Source organism: Manis pentadactyla, chromosome 6 (assembly GCF_030020395.1).
Source record: "Manis pentadactyla isolate mManPen7 chromosome 6, mManPen7.hap1, whole genome shotgun sequence".
NCBI lineage: Eukaryota > Metazoa > Chordata > Mammalia > Pholidota > Manidae > Manis > Manis pentadactyla.
The window spans coordinates 29,631,655-29,654,316 of record NC_080024.1 but is presented as its reverse complement, the minus strand read 5'-3'; the positions used below and the strand labels follow the sequence as shown (position 1 = coordinate 29,654,316).

Genomic DNA, 22,662 nt, shown 5'->3' with positions numbered 1-22,662 from the left:
TTAGGAAAGAGCAGAATTTATTGGAGAGCATAAAAGACAGGGGAAAATTACCCAGAGCACAAGGGTTGCTTGGACTGTGGCAGAAGATGCAGAAGTCAAGGCAGAAAGATGTTGACCCCCAACTGGTGGAGCCAATTAACTTCTGCAGCAGGGAAGTAGAAGGGGCGGCAGTAGAAAGGGCCTGGACTCTGGAGGAGTGCTGGGCCCGCTGTGGTGACCCCTTCAGGTGGCTAAGCAAGGCCTGGCTGCACAGCTCTCTCTCTCTGTGTTCTCTGCCTTGATGGTGTCACTTCTATGTGTGCCTTGAAAATACCTTTCTTACTCACCCCCATCTCACATGTCATTTTCCCACCTGCTCTCATAACCTGAGTCCTTTGCCAGAATGAAGCCCAACAGCCACACTGCACTCAGAAATGTTTTATTTACCAAATTCCTTTACATCCCTCTGAGGTACAACTTAGAGTAATTTAGCACCCTCTGTCATAACATAGGCCAGAATAAATAGTGTCTTCATTTATATATATGAAATTTTGAACACCTATAGTACCAAAATATGAGATAGCAGCCAAAATAACTGCAAATTAATATAAAATAACCAAATTCCCTCCTAAAATATAATTTCTAATTCATTGGGCTTAACTTATGACTTATGTATTTTTATGTATATAGAAATTCTAAAAATTAAACCCCAAATATACAATGTTTTCATGGATGCAAGAGATGCATCACTTCTTTCCTTTGAACCATTTATTAGCAATCCATAACCTTTAGGAAATAATCACAAGTCCTTAGACAGGTACATAAGGCCCATATCTACCAGCCTGTTTTTCTTCTCCTTTGTCCCCTAAAATTCTCTCCAACTGTATGGAAGCACCTGTGATATCCCAGATGGGTGTGCTCTCTCATGCCTTCTGCTATTACTTCATATTGATATAGTCAGAGGGGAAACTTCTTCTGACTGTATCCCCTCTGGTTTGACTGGGTTCCCTCCTTTGCCCCTCTTATCACACCTTGAGCTCACATCTTTCTTCACATTGTGATGTATTCTGCTGGACTCTCATTTCCATGTCTATTCTGGACTTGGCCCTGAGCTCCCAGGAGGCAGGGACTGTGTCTTCACCTTTCACCAGTGCCTAGCACAGTGCCAGGCATGCAGATTGTATGGCTCACAATAAATGGGTATTGAGTGAACCCACCCAAGTTGATGAATGGATAAACAACATGACATACACATTTGATGGAATATTATTCAGCCTTAAAAAGGCATGAAATTCCAATGCATGGTACAATAAGGCTGAACCTTGAAGACATTATCTAAGTGAAATAAGCCATACACAGAAGTAGTAATATTGTATACGTCCACTTACAGGAGGTACTTAGAGAAGTTACATTCATCGAGATAGAAAGCAGAACAGTGATTGCCAGAGGCTGGGGGAAGAGGGCAGGGGAATTACCATTTAATGGGTATGAGGTTTCAGTTCGGGAAGATGAAAAACTTCTGGAGATGGATGGTGGTGATGATTGTCTAACAATGTGAATGTATTTAATGCCACTGAACTGTGTACTTAAAAATGGTTAAACTGGTAATTTTTTATGTTACATATATTTTACCATGGCAATTAAAAAAAATGAGGAAGAGAACAGTGAATTAGTTAACCTAGTATCACACAGGACAGAAGGAAGAACCAAGAATAGGCTGCAAGGCTAGAACCTAATATGGTAAGTAGTACCTAACTCTGAACACAAAATGACCATGACAACTTCAATGTCTGTTTTTTTTTGAGTCCTCTTATTTCAGAGCACATTCTTTCAGAGACTCCTCTCTACTGACATTTTATGGAGGAGGAAACAGAGGTTCAGAGAAGTTCCCTGTCAAGGAACCAATAGGCAGTGTTGAAAAGCAAGTCCATGACTGTCCTTCTGGAGCCTTTGTGCTAAGCCACTATGGGACACTGGCCCCCTGAAATTCTGAATCCACTCATCGTAAGAGCGTTGAAATCCTCTGCCACTGAATACAAGATTCGGAGTATAATTCGCAAAGCCATTACTACCTCTGAAGGACAGAGGACTTGGATAATGGCATTCCCTGAGAGTCTGGGTCTAAGGCAGAGGACCTGTTGGTTTACAGAAAGGCCAGAAGGCTGATGCCGTGTACTGCCTGATGATCTTGTGGGTCAGGTTGATTTGCATCTTCACTCTCAGTAGAATGACTAATATAGCCATTTAGCCCACGGATTCCCACCTCAAGCATTTACATGACACCACTAAATTATAAATATGTGCATGCCTTATCTCCCCCACTTGACTGTAAGAGAAGGGCAGGAGCTGAGCATGTTTAATATTTATATCCTCCATAAGATCACCTCATGCAGTGCTTTGCACCAAGTAGGCACTCAGCAAATATTTGTTGAATGAATGCATAAATGAATGTTAAATAGTCCGCCTCCAGATTTTCCTTTTGTTTCAAATTTTCTCCTCCATCTGACACATGCAAGTGCCTTCCATGTCACTTTCATGGATATTATAGATGCCCTCAACTATTTTCTGTGTTCTTCTGGCCTGCTTTTTTCTCATCACTGCTGAAACAGGCTCAGGCCAAAAATAGAACATCCTTGACACCTTTGCAGAGGACTTACATCCGCGATTGCTAAGGTGGCAATACCGATTCTATTAGAGCAGAATGGGAGTTTCATGACTGCCACATTCTTGATTTTGCCTGATGTTTAAAAGGGATGAAAGCTTTCCCTACATGGTAGTTAATACAAACCCTTGGAAGGTGAGGTTTGGGAAAAACAGAGGAATGTCATCAAATAGAGGAATGTCATAGCTTGTCTGAAGGATGCTTAAAGATTCTTGAAAAGGAGCATCTCTCTTTCCTCTCCCGCTCTTCCCCCTCCTCCCCTTCACTCCCACACTTCCTTGTTCTCTTTCTCCTGTGAGCCTGGTTTATGGCCGGGTCAGTGACTCCTGTGTTCTCCAGGCAGTGCATATTATGAAGACACAAGACAAGAATGTGTATAAACGCATACTCTGCCATCATGCTGATTCTTTTGGATTAAACGGGGGAAACGCGCAGCAGGAGATACTGCTCGATCTAGAAGGATCTCCAATCCGTGTATACTGGCTCACGGGTTCCCAGGCCTGTGCTGTGGAGAGGTAGATGGGTGGCCTGGCTCCTTCTTTCAGGGGTACAGGATGGTAGGGAGATGGGACAGACACAGAGCTAATGATACAAGGTGACATCTAACTGATAAGTGAATAATAATAAAATTTAAATAGACAATCTTAGTAATAATTGTTTCCATTTATGGAGTGTTTGCTGTATGCCAGGCACCATACCGAGGACTTTACATGCTAGTCTCTTGAGTTCTACCTACAGCCACAAGCTCAGAGCACAGATGTGGGGAGGCAGAAGGGTGTAGTGGGTAGTGTCAGGCTCTGGACTCAGATAACAAGGTTCTGGTCCCAACTGTGGCCTGGCATTTCCTGCCCAGACAGAATACGCCTTCCCAGATGTTTAATCGGTGTGTCTAGCCTCTGCTGCTGGCCATGTGACCTTTTGAACACTGTTGTCCCTCTCTTTGCTTCTATATATAAGGATAATCGTTAAACTTACCTTACAGAGCATATATTAAGTGAGGTAATGTAGGTGTAGTGCTTAAAACAACGCCTGATGTGGAGGCAGTGGTCTGTGATATTAGGCTTTATGACCTGGAGGCTCAGGGAGGTTAAATAATTTGCCAGCGCTCACCCAATAAATGTACACCTTCACAAGAATTCAAACTCAAACCTGACTGCTCCCAAGGTCCTCAGTTCTAACCACTTCACCGCAACGGTAGTTCAGAGAGCAGTCAGTCAGTACGGATTAATGTCAAAGGGGAAGATTTACAGAGAACTGAGAGGGTTGGAAAGATAGAGTAGAATTTATTGAAAAGGAAATGGAGACTCGGGGCTTTGAAGAAGAAAGATGTCCTGAGTTAGCAGGACGTCTGCCTTTACCAGCTACTGCCTCTGGGTTTACTTTCTTTCCTGCCAGCCAAACTCACCGTCCCACCAGTGAGGACGCAGCAGCTGGTGCCCGCCGGCCTCTGCTCTCCTTGGGAGAACTAAGATCCTCCCAAAGTTAAGAAAATAGAGAGACTATATGTTTAAGTATGTCTATATCTGTATCTATCTGTGTCAATGTCCACATCGATATCTGTATCTATACCGGAATGCAACAAAAATTTGGGAAGCACTCTTTTGGCATTACGGGCTTCAAGAGACTGGTTAGCAGGAACTTCATCTTTGTAGTTCGCTTGATGTCTAATTACATTTTACACACCCCACCTTCGGCTCGGCCACCATGATGGTCTCACCCTCCTCTTCCTTCACCATCCTCTGTTCTTTCGCAGTTTGTGGGAAGGGAGGGGGATGGTACTGCACCTTGAGGGAGGGGAGGGGAGGGAGGGAAGCAGGCATTCGCAGGGCCATGGGACAGGAGAGGGGCCCCCAGTGTGACAGAGGCCAGGGGTAGGCACTTAGCACAACAGGAAAGAGGGAGGCCGTGCTTCTGTGAACTCAGGGACTCCTTACACAGGAGTGTAAGGGGAGGCCTCTCATCAAAGCTCATTATCCTCTGGCTCCGCATGGAGAACCTTCTTCTCATCTGAGGCAGAGAAGTGGCTGAACCTTTTAGGGATTCCCCATCTGTGTTTGACACCTTTTTGCCGTCCCATGCCCGTTACCAGCTGTCAGCTGGATCCCACTAAGAAGGAAGAGGGGTCACGAGGACAGTCCTAACCGGTGACAGTAAGGCCCTATCATGGTAAGGGACACAGGGCTATGGAATGAATAAGCACTTTAGTGTACTATTCATTTCTCCCTTTTCACCCATCACAGTCTTAGATCTCTGGAACATGTTCCTACCTTACGAAACACCCTGCCGTACATTGGAAAATCTCACAGTGGCAACATTTTGTTTCTACACTTACGTTATGACTTTTTTTCAAGGTTTTATCATCTCTTGCCCAAACCACTGCAGTGAATACCTTATTGGTCTCCACGTCTTCTGTTCTACTTTGTAACTGATGCTGGAGTTGTCTTTTTAAATCACAAATCTGCAGTTGTCATGTCCTGCCTTTCATTGTCACTTTTTCTTTTAAAGCTTCAGCTTCCTTTTTTCCCCCAATGAACTATAATGTGGAATCTCCATCTATAGAACATCGAAGCAACCCTGTTCTGTGGATCTGGTTTAGGTACAGTCAGAGCCCCTGCTCAGACAGCCTGTCTCACCACATCTTCTGCCCCCGTGACCTTGACCAGTTCCCATTCCTCAGGGGCACCCCCAAGAGCATCCTCAGCACATGGCCTGATTCCCCAGCCTCCTCGCCTGCCCTCCGTCAGCGCAGCTCCAACTCCAGGCCACTGTTTTCTCCACCTTGGCACAGTCTGTGTCCTCTCCTTGGAACACTCTCCTCCTCCTTGTTACCCAGTGATCTCTCAACCTTTGGGAAGGAGCTCAGATGTTACCTCCTCACAGAACCCCCACAACTCCCTGGAGAGAGTTGGCCACCCTCTGGATCCATGGCTCTCCTTGCCCAAATCTATTATTCCATTTACTACATCATTTTGTAAGTCTCTCTCTGCATCCGTATCTTCCTTCTCTTGGCTGTCAGAGAGGCTGTATCTTATCGTTCGGTCATGCCAGCACAGCGCTTGTCCACTGAAGGTTGTGAAGGATCTTCATTGGTTAAATGGGGAAAAATAATGCACGGAGTCCAAGTCAGAATCAAAGAGTCCATTGGTAGCTTAGCAAATTCAGTGAAAATAAGTGAATGTTTTTTTCATTCTTTGTGGAGAAAATTAGCATTGTGACTTTGTCTTTTAAACTGCATCGAGATGAAATGGATTTTTCAGGTGGTCTTCAGTCAAGATGTCCAGAGTCAAATACAATTGAAGAAAATGCTTCCCTAGCATTCCTGGGAAATGCTCCTCCTTCTCTTTCAAGGCCCAGCTTATATACTACCTCCCCCCTGGGGGCTTTGCTGGCTTCTTATTCTCATGCATGTCTTTTTTTATTTATTTCTCTAAGGGTGATTATTTCTACCTCATAATCCATTTCTGAATTTGCTACCCTGGAGTCAATCAGTATTTTGAGTTGAAATACGTTGAAATACTGGAAGCAAAATCTGGGTCTTGTGGCTCTGTCTCCTCTGTTAAACAACAAAGGACTTGAATCTCCAAGGACTTTTTTCCCAAAGACTTAGCAAAAAAAAAAAAAGAAAGAAAATTCTTCAGGGGAAAGGCGGCTTGCTGAAACATATGCCACTTGTTATTTTGAGCATGTGGGTCTTCTTTAGAGATCTTACAGAAAGGTAAACGTTACTAACCAAAAAAGGGAAAATTACTGAGCAGCTTCCACATTTCAAGGATGTGACAGAATTTAACTACAGGCTAAAGATGTCTTTGCTAAGAAAGTCCAATAATGGGCATCATTAGGTATGCAATAAAAAGTACCAGGCGAGCTAGGTGGTCTGTAACAGGAATGGTCACTTTTCCTGGGGTAGGCAGGGGCTGCTGGGAGCTGAGAGAGGAGATTTGGCAAAATGGCAATCTTGCCAGGAACTGTGTGCCCCAGGCATATGGTTGAAGGCCAGAGCCCAAGGCAAGAAAGCGCTGGTAAGAAATTTCCCCTGGGGGAATGGATGAGGAGCTACAGATACAATATACTATTGTATTCCATGTTTAGTTGTTTATTATTCTGTAAGGTGCTAGCCCCTCTTCATTATTCCCAAACATTAAACAAAGGCTGTCATGCACAGAGACCCTTTGTTGGTGGCACATTTATAAGCAGTGAGGAGAAAGGTGGCTAGATATAGTTTGGAAAGAGGAGAGAAATCACAGGAGAAGAGAAAGTAGGCAAGTATCAAGAAGTCAGAAGCAGCAGGAAGCCTGGGCAAGATTTAACTAGGATAGCAATAGACTTCCAGGGAACACCACAGAATTTTGAGGTGTGTGCCATACATCTCCCAGTTTCTGCATTGTAGACTCAAGCCATTTTATCTGAATATTAAAGGAAAGGGTGATTTTTTCCTTCTGGGTTACAAAAGGAATGTGTAACAGAAGAATGTATGTGCTCTCACAGAAAGCTGCTTCTCCTCACGAGCAGCACTACTTTAGGACCTCTGGAAGACCCGGGAATCTTGATTTGAGAGGGCTCATGTCACATCTGTCACATTAAATACAGTACAGTATTTTGTGTAAGGATTTGAAGCCATCTTTGTAATTTTGCTTTGGTATTCTTATATATTCTTGATATAATTATTAATTTGCTTTTTAGAGTGTAGTGTTTTATTTTGGATCCAACAAATTTTTTAAGATCAGATCTTAAAAATTTTCACGGGCCTTGGCCAAGCTGGTGAACCTTCAGCCCTGTGCTCAGTACAGTTAATGGATAAAATGTTCATACACGAAAGTTAAGCTCTTTCTTGCAGAGGTAAAGCCAATTCCCAAAGAGGCATTATCAGCTTTCCTCAGCAAACACAAATATTTAACTCACACCACAAATGCTTGATTTAGACCCTGATTTTTTTAATGGAATTTCAGTGGGTTAATTAAAATAACATAGAAAGACTTTTTAGTGGAGGTCTTTATCTACAAGCATTTGGGTTATCTATGAGGGTCTTGCCTCTAATTAAAAAAACAAAACAAAATGATCCACACAGTAATTAGTAAATTAAAGACTTCAAAATAAACCTCAAGTACTGATAAGAACTCTGATTTTTAAAAGTTCTTGTCCAAAGTCTTGTTAAAATACAGGTTTTATAGGTATTTTCCTTTTAAATAAAATTCTCTTGGCTAATCAGATGCTGAGGGGCATTGCCTTTAATTTTATCTGGCTAAATTCCTTCCATCTGTTTTCTCATAATGCCCTCATTCTCTCCTCCAGATGTTTGGCACAGCATCTCAACTTGATGTCTATTTCTTCTTGTTCTCCTTCACCTCACATGAACCTTCTAAGTCATAATTCTTTGGAAACAGACACAAGGAGCTTTATTTCAAATTACCACATTTTACTGAAGGAGTTCCATCTCTAAGGTCAGTACAAGTCAAAAAAATTTCTTTCTCATTGTAGAATCTTGGCTGTGTATATTTTTTTAAAAAAAGAAAAAGAAAAAAGAGATTGTTAAGCAACATCTTCATGCTCACATAAGTTAGAGACTCAGAAATAGGAATTAAACATCAAGAAGTTTACTTTTTGTTCTTTTTTACATTTGATTTACTGAAAATCAAAGCTATTCTATCAGTCACTCTATAGCTTCAACTGTGATCAATGCCTTTATTCAACAGGGGGTCAAATACCTGAAGGGAAATAAAAAAATTCTCTGGAACATATGGTAGGAAAGGATCATTTGTGTGTGCCTTCTGAAAAGACAAATGACTTGCATTCTTGGCTGTCTGACTGTGTCAGTGTTCTCTGCCGCTCAGTTGATCATAGACTATCCTGTGCTCTAGCTAATCTGCTACTTTTCAAAGTAAACTAAATGGAAATAAAAGTTTAAATATCTGGAAAGTAAATCATGATTTCAAAAAAAATCTAGTGGCATGAAAAAATTTTCCTGACGAAGTGTACAGCCTGTTAGGAAAATTCTTTTCTAAGACCACCTGCTGATATTCTATTTTATAACTGGAGAGAATACTGCCTTATGTCCAAAAGTTAGATAGAACTAAAGCTTTTTGGATGAAGAAGAAGAAAAAAAAAATACCACAACCCTCATTTAAGAACTTAGGTGGTTTACATGGTGCAAATAAATCTGCAAAATAGAAAAAATCTCTTTCCTGTCATTTGAAAAATAGTTTGTCCTTCCTAAGGTCACATGTTTATTTACCCTTTGCTCTTCCATCCCCACTGTGAATATCTGGGTGTCGGCCTCAGCTCCTGCTGCACTAGGGCCCTGGCCTCCAGCGCACCTCCCTCTTCTAGGCACCCTTGGGTCCCACCCATCTATCTGACTAGAGCTCCTTCCAGGGAGAACCCTGTATTTGTTGAGAAGAAATATCTGAAATTGCCCTGAGAAAGACAAGTAAGAGTGGCTTCTTGCTTGCGTCAGAAGGAAGGGGAGCAGGAAAACAACAAAAAGCAGGGATGAGCCCACATGATGGCAGAAGGTATGTCTCTCCTCATTGCAACCTTTCCCCCTGATTCCCACCCATCTTTAGAAAGTTACCAGGCTCATCAAATATTTGAAGGTAGTGGATTTTTTTGCAACCTAGAATGGAGCCCTACAACATATCTATGCAGTTGTGCACAGCACAGGAGCATGGAGGGGTTCAAAACGAGAGGAAACACATTTAAGAAAGCTTAGAAAATGTGGGGAGGGCTTTTAACAGTCACAGGTTGGTATTAGACTCCTGCTGAAGCCCTTAGGACATGGGTAAGCTGGCTGAGTTTTAGGTCAAACTGTGAATGACTCATATTACCTGTGGAGTTGACTTTGAACTTACCCATCTTACATTCCAGCCTTGTTGACTGCTTTGATTGACTATATTCCAACCTCTTTCCCAGATCTTCTTTCAATGTAGCCAAACTGCTCTGGTAATTTTTCCATTAATGTGAATATTAAATTCCAGTACTAGCAGTTACTGCCCGAGTGATCTTGGAGACATTATTTAGCATTTCAGAATTTCATTCTATGTATCTGGAAATTATCTGGGAATATTTCATAGGGTTGTTTTAAGAATTAAACATGATAACACATAAAAATAATCTATAATCTGCTCCTCAGACTGTGGACACTCAATCAGTCTCATTTCCCACTCCCTTTTTCTCTTTTGTCTTTTCTGAGTTTTTGCTTCTACTGGTCCTTTTACCTGACTTGCTCTCCCCTGTCAAGTTTAAAGTCTACCTACTTCAAAATACTATCATACTTTATCACATATGGCCAAGGATTCTAGTGATTAAAGGCTCTCTCATCTCCTGTAGTTCATCCCAAGAACATTGATCTTTATATCCCTTACAGTATCTAAAGGGTTTGAAAATAGTATATGTTCCATAAATATTTAGTGAATTAATCTCCATTATTGTTTACCAAAATGCTCCTTATGGTTTTCAATCACAAACATTTAAATTTAAATTTATTCCATTTAAGTCTCAAAACTAAGGTCAAATTTCTCTAACTATTTCTCACTCAGTTTTCAAGGACCACATTTTAAACCTCAAGCCACATTCCCTTGAAGGTGTCTATCACTGCCTAGGTCATAACTAGTACAATATTTTGACATCAGTCAAGTCAACAATATGAAATTGAATAGATCTTATTTCAAGCTTCATACTAATGAAGGAAGGTAAATAAAAATAATTTGGAAAAGAGCTGCCAAACAGTGGACAGCCTGCTAATATAAAAAAATGAGATGTTTCTTTTCACCATCCTTAACTTATTGGATGGCAGGTGTGCCAGTCTTATGTTGTTGCTTATGTTTTCAATTAAGGAGTAAACTTTACCTGTAGCCAGTTAGTCAGCTGAGCCTTTTGGAAAAATTTGTTGAGTGGTCATTATTTGCTTTGCTTCCTTCTTCCCCCCCATCTCCACAGCATGTCAGCACCTGCAGCGATGCACCCCTGTGCTGGTAATTCATATAGTATATTCAGAACCACAGTTCATGGCTCTTAGACCTGCCAGATGTTCCTAGCCCCTTGCTGCAATTAAGTTCCAGCATAGCCCTATATGAAAGAGATCGGGAAACCACAGTTCTAATTAAGAATATTCATGAGTTTGCACATTGGAAAGCCAGAAATCACCTAATGTGCGAGAGTGGACAAGATCCTTTCCTTTGAGAAGAGAAAAAAGAAATGCAATTTTAAATAAGTCACCAGGTATGCACTCTGGGAAATTCTGAAGTGAAATAGGAGCTATGAGATTGAATAAACTATTTAAACTCCCAGTCTTAATAAGAATTTAAAGGGCTCTATCAGGGCCCTAGCACTGGCTATACATTGTCATCTGAAAAGCTTAAAAAGGAAAATCTCCTATGCCTAGGTCCACCGGCAGAGCTAGTCTAGATCAAGAAAAAAAAGCAGTATTGTTCCTGGCATCCTTCTCTCAATATAGGAGTCACCTCCAGACAGTTGCTATGGTAACCACCAGTATGCTCTTCTTAGACATTAAACATGAGAACTCAAAGCATCGTCAGCTGGACTAGAAACAGGTGCCATGTGTAGCACGTTTGAAGTAGGGTCAGCCAGTCAAATAGGCAATGCAGAGGCTCTCTGCTGTACCTGCAATAAGTTATCTGAGTTAATGGCATCTTCAGAAGAAATATAGAAATGATCTTTATTATGGTACTCTCTTAAAGTGGTAGGGTGCACACTTTGTGAATCATTTTTGGTTGAGTCCTTTGTGATCCCTGGAGTTAGAACCCTTGAAAAGATCTGGAACATGGGATTGTGAATTAAGAGACAAGGGCTTAGTTACTGTCACTAAGTAGCTATGGGGTTTGGGAAAATCACTCCCCCTTTCTTGGTACAGTTTCCTTATCTAATACAGGAAGGGTCTCAAGAGGTAATTTTAGGGGGTGGAAGAGAGCTTAGAGGCGATGTGTTCCGTCCTATGGCAGACATCTATTGTGTGAGGGCTCCCAAACATCACTTCCCCTATGTTCTGTAGGTGAAGCTGGCTTTCCATGGGAATGTTATCTCCGCTCATTCTCAGATCTTGTACCAACTCCACCTCTTAACTCCAGAGGAGGGCGGTTTACGTACATCTGACCAATTGAAACATTGTATTCCCCATGCACACAGTGAGTGGTTTAGGGATATGATGATGTCAATCAAATTCAACGACATTCAGTTCTGGAACTTCCTCTGCAATTATGGCAAAGAACAAATTCTTTTCTGCTGGGCTTTAAAGTTTTAGGAAGTAAACCTTCAGATGTGAGAAGCAATCTTGTTATCACAGAGGGAGAACATGCCTGAGAATGAAGCCAACAGTATAAAAATCAGAGCCAATAGAGAGAGAGCTATAGTATCCTGGTGACATCATTTAAAGCTCCTAGATACAGCTATGTGTGAAGCTCATTTACCCTTTTCAGTTATCTAAATCAATAAGCTCCTGCTTTTTCTTAATTAAGCCAGTTTGAGTTGGATTTCTTTCATTTGCATTCTAAAGAGTTCTGATGAATACAGACCCCTCATGTTATAGGCTTAGGAAACTGAAACCAAGGGTGGTGACTTGTCCAGTTCAAAATATATCTAAACCTTGAAATTAGAAAAAATAGACACTAATATCTTCAAAATTTCCGTTTAAATGAGTTTTCCCTCTGTTTCAGCAACATTAGACTTCTGTGAATTCTTGATAGATTAATTTTCTTGCCTTTTGCTGTCTTTGAATTCATTTATTTTGTGACTAGTGTCCTACCAACCAAGTTAATGAGAAACAAACATAACAATTCAGCATCAATATTACATTGTAGATCAAATAAGCAATAGATTATCTGAGTTTCTTATTTTTCAAGTCTATTTTTTAATATATTCAGAGCTTTGAGACCTCAGTTTCTGATTGAAGGCAGAAGAGATGGATATCTTAAAAAGGAAGAATGTGGAATTAGATCTTAACATATAGCTAAAAACTGAGCTCTGTCAACTGTCTTTATCTGTAGTTAGTGATTAAGAGCCAAAAAATTAAATGTTTTGCTAAATCTGTCAATGCAGCTTAGCAGCTTCATTCTCCACAAACTGTGTCCTTCTATACCCCATTGTCCCGTATAGCACATATATTGAGCACTTATGTATCTGTCTCCCCCACTGGACCTTGAGCCGCTATATGTCAGGGACCTTATTTTAATCATCTCCAAATCTTTTGAGCACTCAGTCATTATCCACTCTATACATGCATGGAGTAGGTCAGAATACATGGCTGCGTCTAATTTATTACTTAGAGCATTGAACCAACATGCTTCCTTTGACTCTCTCCATGGTCTGGTGTCAAGTTATTTTGTTAATTAGTATGTGTGAAAAGACTTTCTAATGTGTCCAAACTAATTTCATGTTTTGAAAGTTTCCACATGGGCCATTTTTAATCAAGCAGAATCTCATGGGGGTTTATTCCCCGAAGTATCCTATCTAATTGTTGTATTTTCATGTTCGTGTCTTCAATAATCATCCAGTAGTGATATTATGGACTGGCACTCAGAAGCTGTGTGAACTGTGAGAATCTACATTCTAAAAATCTTCTCCAATCTTGCTTGCTATTCTTTCCATTTGTCTCACATCATCTGGGGTATAGAAAGTGTGAACCTTTTCAGCTGTGTATACCTTGAAGTATTGAAACCAACCAGAGAGAGACTAGAATAAGGAACATTAACAGAGTTTTATATTATTATGTCTACTCATAAATTTGTAAAGTTCTTCTCCATTCAGGAAAGAGAGAGATTGGGGATGCTCTTTAATCTGGAGAAGGGGGACATTAAATTTATCAATGCAGAACTATTTATTTCTTAAACTAGGTCCAAACGGTTTTTATTGGAGATAATCAATTTTTTTTCCATTTGAAAGTGAAATATTATTTTTAAATGTATATATCAATGTAATGTGTAAATTAATGTACATGTATATATTAACATAATGTCAAAGGAGAGTCTAGCTTATATATAATATCTCATTCACTCCTCACAACATCCCTAATTAAGTAAATATTATCATCTACATTTTATGAATGAAAAGCTAGCTTTTGGGAGGTTAAGTAAATCGCCCATGGTCATGTAGACAGTAAGTAGTTGAACTGGATTGAAATCAAGTGTGTTTAACTCACAGTTTCTGTCCTGACCACTCTGCCACATGGCTTCTCAAAACATGGCCTTGGCCATAATACTTCATGTATTACCTGTCAGCTACTATGCCCTATGCTATACATTCTCTGCTAATGCTCAGAACTATACTGTTACTGGGATGTTATTATCTGCATTTCAGAGATCAGAAAACAAGCCCAGGTAACTTGCCCAAGGTCATGGAACACATACAGCAGTCATGCTATTAGACACCATTCATGCCTAGCTCACGTTTATTAAACACAGCCTCTGTGCCAGGTATCACAGGGCCAGAGGTCCAGGGTGAGAAGGAAACAAAGGTACTTTAAATATTAGTGAAACATGTTTTGAATGAAGGTATTGACTCATGCAAAAACTAAAGAACAGACATTATCAAAGCACGAATGTCTCTGTAACACTGTCCAGAGAACCCCCACCCACTGCGGCGCCTCCCTGCAGTACTCTGAGAATTACTGAACTGAGCTTAATCCATGTCTTTTGGAATCTAGGAAGAGCCTTTGCTTTCACTGTAAGAAACCACTGCCTTCCTATCCAGTCTCCTTCAGCCTCACAGATGCCAGGAGGGCAGAAACTTGACCTGCTGCAGCCCACCCACCACCTACCTGCCCCCTCACTGTCATTCTGTTTGTCTCCTTTCCTCCACTGCCAGGCACCACCAGGCAGGAGCTTACTCCATCTGCTTCCATTTGTACTCTGCCCAGTTTTTCCTTGAGTGCCTGCAATCTGCTGTATCCTCACCCCCAATACTGTAAGTACAAAGTCACAATGACCTCCTGTTACTGGTCTAATGATCTTTACCTCTGCTGATAAGATCAAGTCCCAATTCCTTAGGTTGGACCTTCCTTGTTCTCTACAGTCTTGGAGCAAAGTTCTGTTTCCCTCCCTTGTGACTCTCATGTGAACAGCTTTGCTGTAGCAAAACTGGTGTGCCCCATGTTCCCTGAAGTCATTTTATGCATTTTTGTATTAGGCAGACATAGAATTTTCTTATTAGCAGATGAAGTATGAAGAATGGCTTAGACTACCAGTAAAATCAAGGCTTAAGGGATAGAGAAAAGTGAAGCTTCAGTTAAACTATTTAGAATTTTTCCATTAGAAAATCTAGAAAGAAGCCATTTTAATTTCAGCATATATGGGTGATCTGTGCTTTAGAGTTCAGGGTATGCATATGTTTTAATTATGGATTTTAGGGTGTGCTTTTCAGTACCTAGTTAAAGGAAAGTTTGTGTTTCGCCATTTTGCTTTTATGAAAGACCTACATTAGTACCTGTTTTTGCTAACTAAAAAAAATCCAAAGAGGACTTCTCCTTTCACAAAAAAACCCGTCACTGTACTAATGTAGTACAGTACATGTAGGAACACCCTTCACCTTATGGCATTTGGGCTTTCAAAAGGCTTCACAGGAATGTTCTCTGCTGGATAGCAGGGAAACCTGAATTTGAATCTCTTGGATGCCACTAATTAGGCTTAGGACCCAATTTGAGAGTTTTCTAGTACATTGAGACTCAATTGGCACATATACAAAATGGCAGGGATTATAGTACCTGCTTGATAGTATTGTTTGGAGACTTAAAAGAAATTTAATTAAAAGAATTAAAATGCTCAGCAGAGAGGAGTACAGTAAGTGCAGGTATGCCTCACTATCACCCCAAAGGTATTAGATTCCTGTGGCTGCTGTAGCAAATTACCACCACCTCTGTGGCTCACAAAAACAGAACTGTATTCTTTCAGTCTGGACAAAAGTCCAGTAGGCCTGCCCTCCTCTGGAGGCTCCAGGCGAGGGTCTGTCCCATGCCCCTTCTAGCTTCTGATGTCCGCCAGAATTTCCCGATGTTTGCTGGCTTGTGTCCACATCACTTGAGTTTCTGCCTCTTTTTTCAAGTTACTTTCTTTTCTGTCTGGGTGGGTGAAACCTTTTTCTCTCCCTTATCAGGAAACCTGTGACAGCATTTAGTGAGTCTGGGAATAATCTAATCACCTCTAGGTTCTTAACTTAAGCACATCTACGATGACCCTTTTCTAAGTAAGGTGGCACTCACAGGTTTTAAGGGGTAGGGTTTGGACATGTCTTTGGGAACTGTGATTAGCCTATCACAACAAAATCAAGGCTTCTTCAAAGGAATGACCTGTTTCCTTCATCTTTGTACCTCCCACAACATCTAGAACTGTGAATAGAGGTTGGCAGGTTCATAGGTGTTCATAAATTATTAATAAATAAATAAGTGTAAGGATAAGTAAACCAAAGAGGTTCATGCCTGGATCAATGATGAGAGTTTGTGTGCCTAATGTCTGATTTAAAAAGAAATCAAAACAGAGGAGGTGTCCAGCTAGCATCCATTGAATGCAAAGCCTAATATTAAGTACAGTTGACCCTTGAACAATGCAGGGGTTAGAGGTGTCAACCCCCTTTACAGTTGAAAATCTGAGTATAACCTTTGACTGTCTTCAGATTTAACTACTGATAGCCGCCTGTTGATGGAAAGCCTTTCTGGTGACATAAACAGCCAATCAACACGTACTTTGTTTATTATATGTATTTTATACTGTATTCTTACAATTAAGTAAGCTAGAGAAAAGAAAATGTTTTCTCAAACTGTCACAAATCTCCAAAAAATTTTCCTATATATTGGTTGAAAAAAAATACCACATATAAGTGGAACATGCAATTCAAACCCATGTTGTTCAAGGGTCAACTGCATTTTATAACTAATCAGTAATTTGATAAGACTATTAATTAAATAATTAGAAAAAGCTAAATTGTCAATGAACAAACTAGTGGGTATTAAGCTATGACCTACGCAGCCTAGTCCTGCCCTGAATGGTTTCACACTCAAAGAAGCATCGCCTGCACAGGGCTTCCGACGTTTACCCACACTTCTCTCAAACATGTAAAGGTCCAAGTGCACAACTCCTCTTATTAATATCCCATCTCTTCAAGTCCCTAGTTGACTGAAACTTTCTGAAACAATTGAACCTCTCATTTTACTGATCCCAAAGAACACTTATTTGTAGTGTCCCACTGTGTTGCCCCCTTCTGCCATAAATGTGCCCCCATCCGTTGCTTACCTTACCTCCCTCTCACCCAGGGATGCAGGGGAGGCAGGGGCCCTTTATTAGGACAAAGGTGGGGGGGCACCTTGGCAGACTTGGAACTGATAGCTGCTGTTCGGCTGAACCAGCTGCCTCTGACTTCTCACCTCCCTGTAGTGTTCACCAGTCACAGAAATGTATTAGCTCTCCCCTGGTGATACATATAGTATCTAGAAATCAGATGTTTGGCAGACAGCCCACCTGGGTCCAGTCAAAATAAGATGAATAATTCTTCAACTAGTGTGAGATTAAAAACACAGAGTCTATTTATGTGTGCAAATCCATTTTCTTTCTTAGAACCTTAGAAATCACAAAACGTGCACCATGGTAGGCCCTGCGCTTTTCATTGCCAAGGAGAAAATTCAAAATAAAGGCCCACTACTGAATGGACTGCTCAGTCAAAGGAGCGCCATGGCCCATTAAATTCAATAAACCACTCAAGCTTCTGATCGAATATATTATGGGAACACTATAGGCTGCAGTTTAAAAGATTAGTCCAGGAAGCAACAATATACTACTGTATTGGCTTTCTTGCTGGCAGCCTCGGCTTCCGGCACAAGACGATGCTGCCTGATAGTTGCCATGGTGACCACACAAGTGTTTGGCTGGAGCATTTCAAAGGGAAAACTAGAACATCATACATGAGTTTGCTGTTTAAAGAGAAAGAGGGTGGGCAGCAGCTCGGAAGATGGGAGGCTGCCAGTATAAATTCTGCAGTGTCAGGCTCACGAGTCTTCTGAGTTTTGTGAGGCAAGTTGGGGCTGCCACTCCTGCGTGTGGGTGTCCAAAATTGGCAGTGTCCTGGGTAACTTCCAGGGGAGAACTGCAGGGTAAGTGCTGCACCCGTAAGGCTGTGGAGGCTGTACAGGACTCTGTCCTGTGGAGGCTTGGGCTTGCCATCTCCGCCAAACTGTCTCTCTCTCATCTCTTGCTGAATCCATTAGGTCCTGCACTCAACTGGATTTATATCCACTCCGCTTAACATGCTCTGCCTGACTCTGCCTCCATGCCCTGCACACCAGTGCTTTGTAGCTTGTGCATTTTCAAAGACTGGGGGATTCATTCAATGTTCATTCACTGTTCCTTTCAGCCCATCTGAGCATTGCCCTAGAGAATGAGGCTCAGGCCTTACTGTCTACACCTGCTAGCACTCCTACCCCAGACATGCCTTGCGCTTTACCACCTGTGTCCTTGCTTGCCGCATGGCTGCTTTATTTTCTGTGAGTTGTCAGCTTCCTGGGCAAAGTTGCAAATTACTCACATGGGCCATATCTAACCCTTTGTTGGACCTACATAAGGTCTGAAAAACTAAACCAACTAAACTGGAGGATTACATACAACATTCCAGATTATGGCAACTCTACAGCTGTGTTCTCAGTAGGGCAACAATTGCCTGCCCGCCTGGCTCCTGTTATGTCTGAAGGGGCTGAAGGGACACCTGTCATTGAGGATAGGGACATCATCATCTCCTGTTCCCCCCTCAATGTTTCTCATGTATTTGTTTCACCCAGAGCCTAGCTACTTTACTCAGCAGGTCCACAATACAGGTGTCCTGATCTGAAGAATACTTACTGCTGACTCTGGCTCTCCCCGTCAGATAAATGAGCCTGAGGTGCTGCATGTTTGGTGGCGTGCCTAGCCTCACAACAAGAAGTCTCCCGAAATGGGAAGGAATTTCTGGTAGTGAGAGTTTTACTCGAGGGGTGGCTCCTGGCTAGATATCTTCCATTAAATGGACTGAAGGGAAGGCTTGGCAGCCCAGGGGACCTCTGCCATGTCAGTTGCTGCCAGGCTGCCCTCAGGAACTGTTCTTATGATGCTCCACCCACCAGCCTTCCAGCCATCCGGCCAGTTAGTCATTCCACCAGTGTTTCCTGGGAACGTTTCACAATAAGTCTATGGAGAGTGACAGCAGCGAGGGGAACAGTCCAGGCCTTGTCCTCCCGGTGGTTGTACAATCTAGTGAATTTGTTTTTACCCAAAAGTAAAAAGCAGCTGCTAAATGGACTTCACAACCAATTTCAGAGAGATTAAACTGTGCCGGAGACAAGTCCACAGAGAAGAAGGCAGAGGAAGAGGAAAAGGAGGAGAAGGAGAAGAGATATTAATGGCCAAAACATAGATGGAAACTAACTCCCCAACACACAATGGAATTGAAAAGGAATCATTATGCCAGCTGTGGACAAGGTGTGAGGTCCTGAGCACTCTTTTTTCTTTTCATGGGAAAGTAACTTGGCACCATCTTTTAAGAGGGCGACTTGACAATAAATGTGAAAAATCCATAAACACTTTTGGGTTTAATGATACAATTTCTAAGACTTGTTCTCAGGAAATAATTAAGGGCGTGCACAAAAAATTAGCTAAAAAGATTTTCGTGGAAGACTTGTTAATAAAAACCTAGTATAAAACTAAATAATAACTAAAGCAAGGAACATGTGTTTAGCAAATCCTATATGCGTTCTCTCTCCTAAAACAGCCAACAATCCCTGTGAGGGGGGCGTGATTGCTGGTGCAGGAAAAGGCACGGAGGGGTCAGGAGCTCATCCCTGCTGACACAGCTCTAAGGAAGCACCACTGGAAGGGGGCTGATGCCATTTAGTTATCACTCCATGTTTCTATTGCTTCTAGCAGTGAAAAAAATGTTGAGAGTCTCACAGTAGAGAGCTGACTTAATGAATTACAGAGCAGCCATACCGTGGGATGCTAGTCAGCCATAAAAAGTAACATAGATGAAGATACATTCCCTTGGGAAGGTGTTTGAAATATGCTACTAAGCTGGTTATCAAATGGCATTTACAGGGTGGCCCCATGGTCTTCGGAGAATCAATCTGTAAGCACCAGGAAGCATAGAAACGTCCAGAAGCAAAGATAACCAGGTTCAGTCAGTGACTATCTCTGGAGGGTAAGAAGACTGTTTCATATTTTTCCATCCATCATTATTTTTTCTTATCTATATATTTTTATTTAAAAAATCTATCTGTATTGTTTATGTACCAATCTTTATATTTATTTTTGGAAACAGTTGCGGCATACTGACTGGTATTAGCATTCCAGGTCCTTACATGACACCCTGACTGTTGCATCCCTGAATTAACATTGCTTCCCCTGGGATGTCAGAAAACACCCTGGCCTAAGAGCAGACAGACCTGGGTTTGAGGCTGAGCTCATGTACTGATGTGTCCAGGATGTGTCCCGAGGCAAGGCACCAGCTCTCCTGGCCTCAGCCTGATGACGGCTGGGCAGGCTGCACTGGAGGCCCCTTCCAGCTCCAACACAGCATACGCACTTGTGCATTCATTTTCTCCTTTAGAGATAGCCTGTAACCATTTCCAGTCCACAGGAGAAAGATTTGAAAATGGGAAATCATTTCGGTCTATAAAAAAGCGTGGATAAACACCTGCCTAACCCATTTTAAGAAATAATAACATGACATTTATAAACCACTTTGCACAGTGCTTATGAATTCCCTCCCTGGAGGCTCTAAGTTCGACTCTAGTTATCTTGGTTATTTACATGCCTGCATTCGGGTAAAGCAGTAACTGCGAGAGGGTGAAATGGCTTCCTCCTGAGATTACTGTGGATTCGTTGTCGCCTACTACACTGCTTGTTCAAGATATGTTAAGACCCATTTTCTCTGACACAGAAAATGACCCCTCGAAATAAAGTGTGACTTCATTTTGCCCCATCTTTCTTCCCTGCTGCACCAGTGGGCAGTAGTCATTCCTGGGGGCAGCTGAGCTGGGCCAGAATTGCAGCTTCACCCCATAAAGGCAGCTTAAAGCAGGATGCCCTATGAGGAGGGATCTATTTCTCTGGGAATGACAAATTTGAGTTGCATTTGATGTCCCTTATCTCCTGTCAGGTAATTCTAATAATTCTGAGTTTAGCTAGGTATTTAAGGGTCCTGGCCCTGAAGTTAGACAAACCCAAATTCACATCTTCACTTGGCCTCCCATTACCATGGAGTTTGGGGGAAAATTACTTAAGTGTCCCAGAAATCTCATCTGTAAATGTGGAAAGCTAGCACCCACTTCATTAGGATTGTTGCAAAGATTAAATACGATCAGCCTGGCAGGCATCTAGTGGGTGCTTGGCCCATAGTAGGTACTAAATAAATAGAAGCTATTAACATTACTGTGAGTAAAAGGAGGTGCTTAATCCCTTTCATGAGGCCTTTCCCATGTGTAGTATCATAGGATGTGAAGCAGGATAGTAGATGAGCTAAGGGGAGCAGATTAGAGTCTAAATATTATTACAGTGAACTGCATACCCTGCCTGTAGCTTGCAATTGTAGAACATTGGGCAGAATAAATTACGGTGTCCACAGCATGCTTTTAGAAGACAGCCTGAAGAAGGCAAAAAGATAATGTTATACTGCGTGTTATGGACTCTTCTCTTTGATGTTTCAACTTTTGGGGGTTGTTTTAGCATTATTTTTTTTCAGCTGCAAATCTCCATTTGGAAAAATCTTAGTTGTTAAACTGTGCTGTTTCTTACTCAGTTGTTTATATTATTTCTCTCCACCGCTTGATTGGATTACTTAGTTAACTTGATTCATTCAGTGATTCATTCTGAACACTTACTGTGCTCTAGACCCTGTGCTAAACAGTACAGGTGCATTTCCTGCCTTCAAGGAGCTGGAGGTCAATAGAGGGGAAAAGTAAAGGTTAACTTCAATTGCAATTTTTTTCCTCTCCTCCAGCCTTCTAAGGAGGATCAACTGCTGAATTTTCCTTTGTTAAATAAATTCAAAGTATGATGAAATTTTGCAGGTAATAAATGTTTCTGGTTCAGTGAGGCTCTTGAGTGGGGGAAGTCCATTCTAGGAAGGGAGGCACAGAAAAGACTTCATAGGAAAAAAATTGTTACAAAGTTCTGGAGCCATGTTATATTTATATTTATATTTCTGTTCCTAATTATCTGTTCCCTGTCCCTGCACCTATCATAGTGTCTTAGCCATGTTGTCCACTGGACTTAATTGAGTTCTTTCAGGTTCACAGAGGAGTCTTTTCTCTTAATGGGTGGTAATTTCTGTCTGGGTGGTCCAGTGAGATGAGACCTGGAGCTGTGGCCCAAAGTGCGGTGGGGGAGGGGGGAATCCATCAGGACTGTTCTTAAGAACTAACTCCTGAAAAATGAAACGGAAGTGAATTTTAGATTTGACCTGGAGCATGGATTCTGCATTTGCCACTAACAGGGTCAACTGGAAAGAGTGACATAAAGGCTTTGATTTTAAGTTCATGAACCTTTACAATGAAAGTAGTGATGCCAGTGCCATGATGAGATAAAGTATAAAAATCACTGGCAAAGTTTATGAAACTTAGAAAGCTCTCATTAAGTTTTAGTTTCCATTGCTTCCAGAAGACAGTCCAAAATATTTTGACCAACCCTCCTCTCCATCCCTTCTCCTGGCTGATTAGCAGAGAGCCTCTGCCTCAGATGGTATCATTTAGAAATTCAGGTATTTATGGCTTGATTAAATAATCCCTCACATAGTCATAATTCAATGTTAATATCTTTTAATGATTGTTGCTTTTATCAGCTGGGACTTCATTTGATTTTAATTTCAGATCCTGGTGATGGTTTTTAGGGTCACTTTCAGCAAAATATACCGCTTGAGTATCTAAGAATGGCACACCTTTCATCTAAGTGTGATAAGTAGCAGTGTAAGTCTATTAACAGAGAGTTATCTAAAGTCACAGAAACTTTAAAATTTATATCTACAGTTAATTCTCTGTAGCCATGTTGGATCTATGGGTGGCTCTGCCC

General features: G+C 41.4%; 1 long non-coding RNA gene across 1 annotated transcript; it reads right to left on the bottom strand.

Annotated features, from left to right (window-relative positions):
* Positions 1-1,266: 1,266 nt before the first annotated feature.
* Positions 1,267-21,970, bottom strand: LOC130684065 (uncharacterized). The gene is made up of 3 exons (XR_008998198.1): positions 18,466-21,970; positions 10,484-10,605; positions 1,267-8,124 (listed from the first exon to the last, which is right to left on the bottom strand). It is a non-coding gene; the product is annotated as an uncharacterized LOC130684065 (long non-coding RNA).
* Positions 21,971-22,662: the final 692 nt, after the last annotated feature.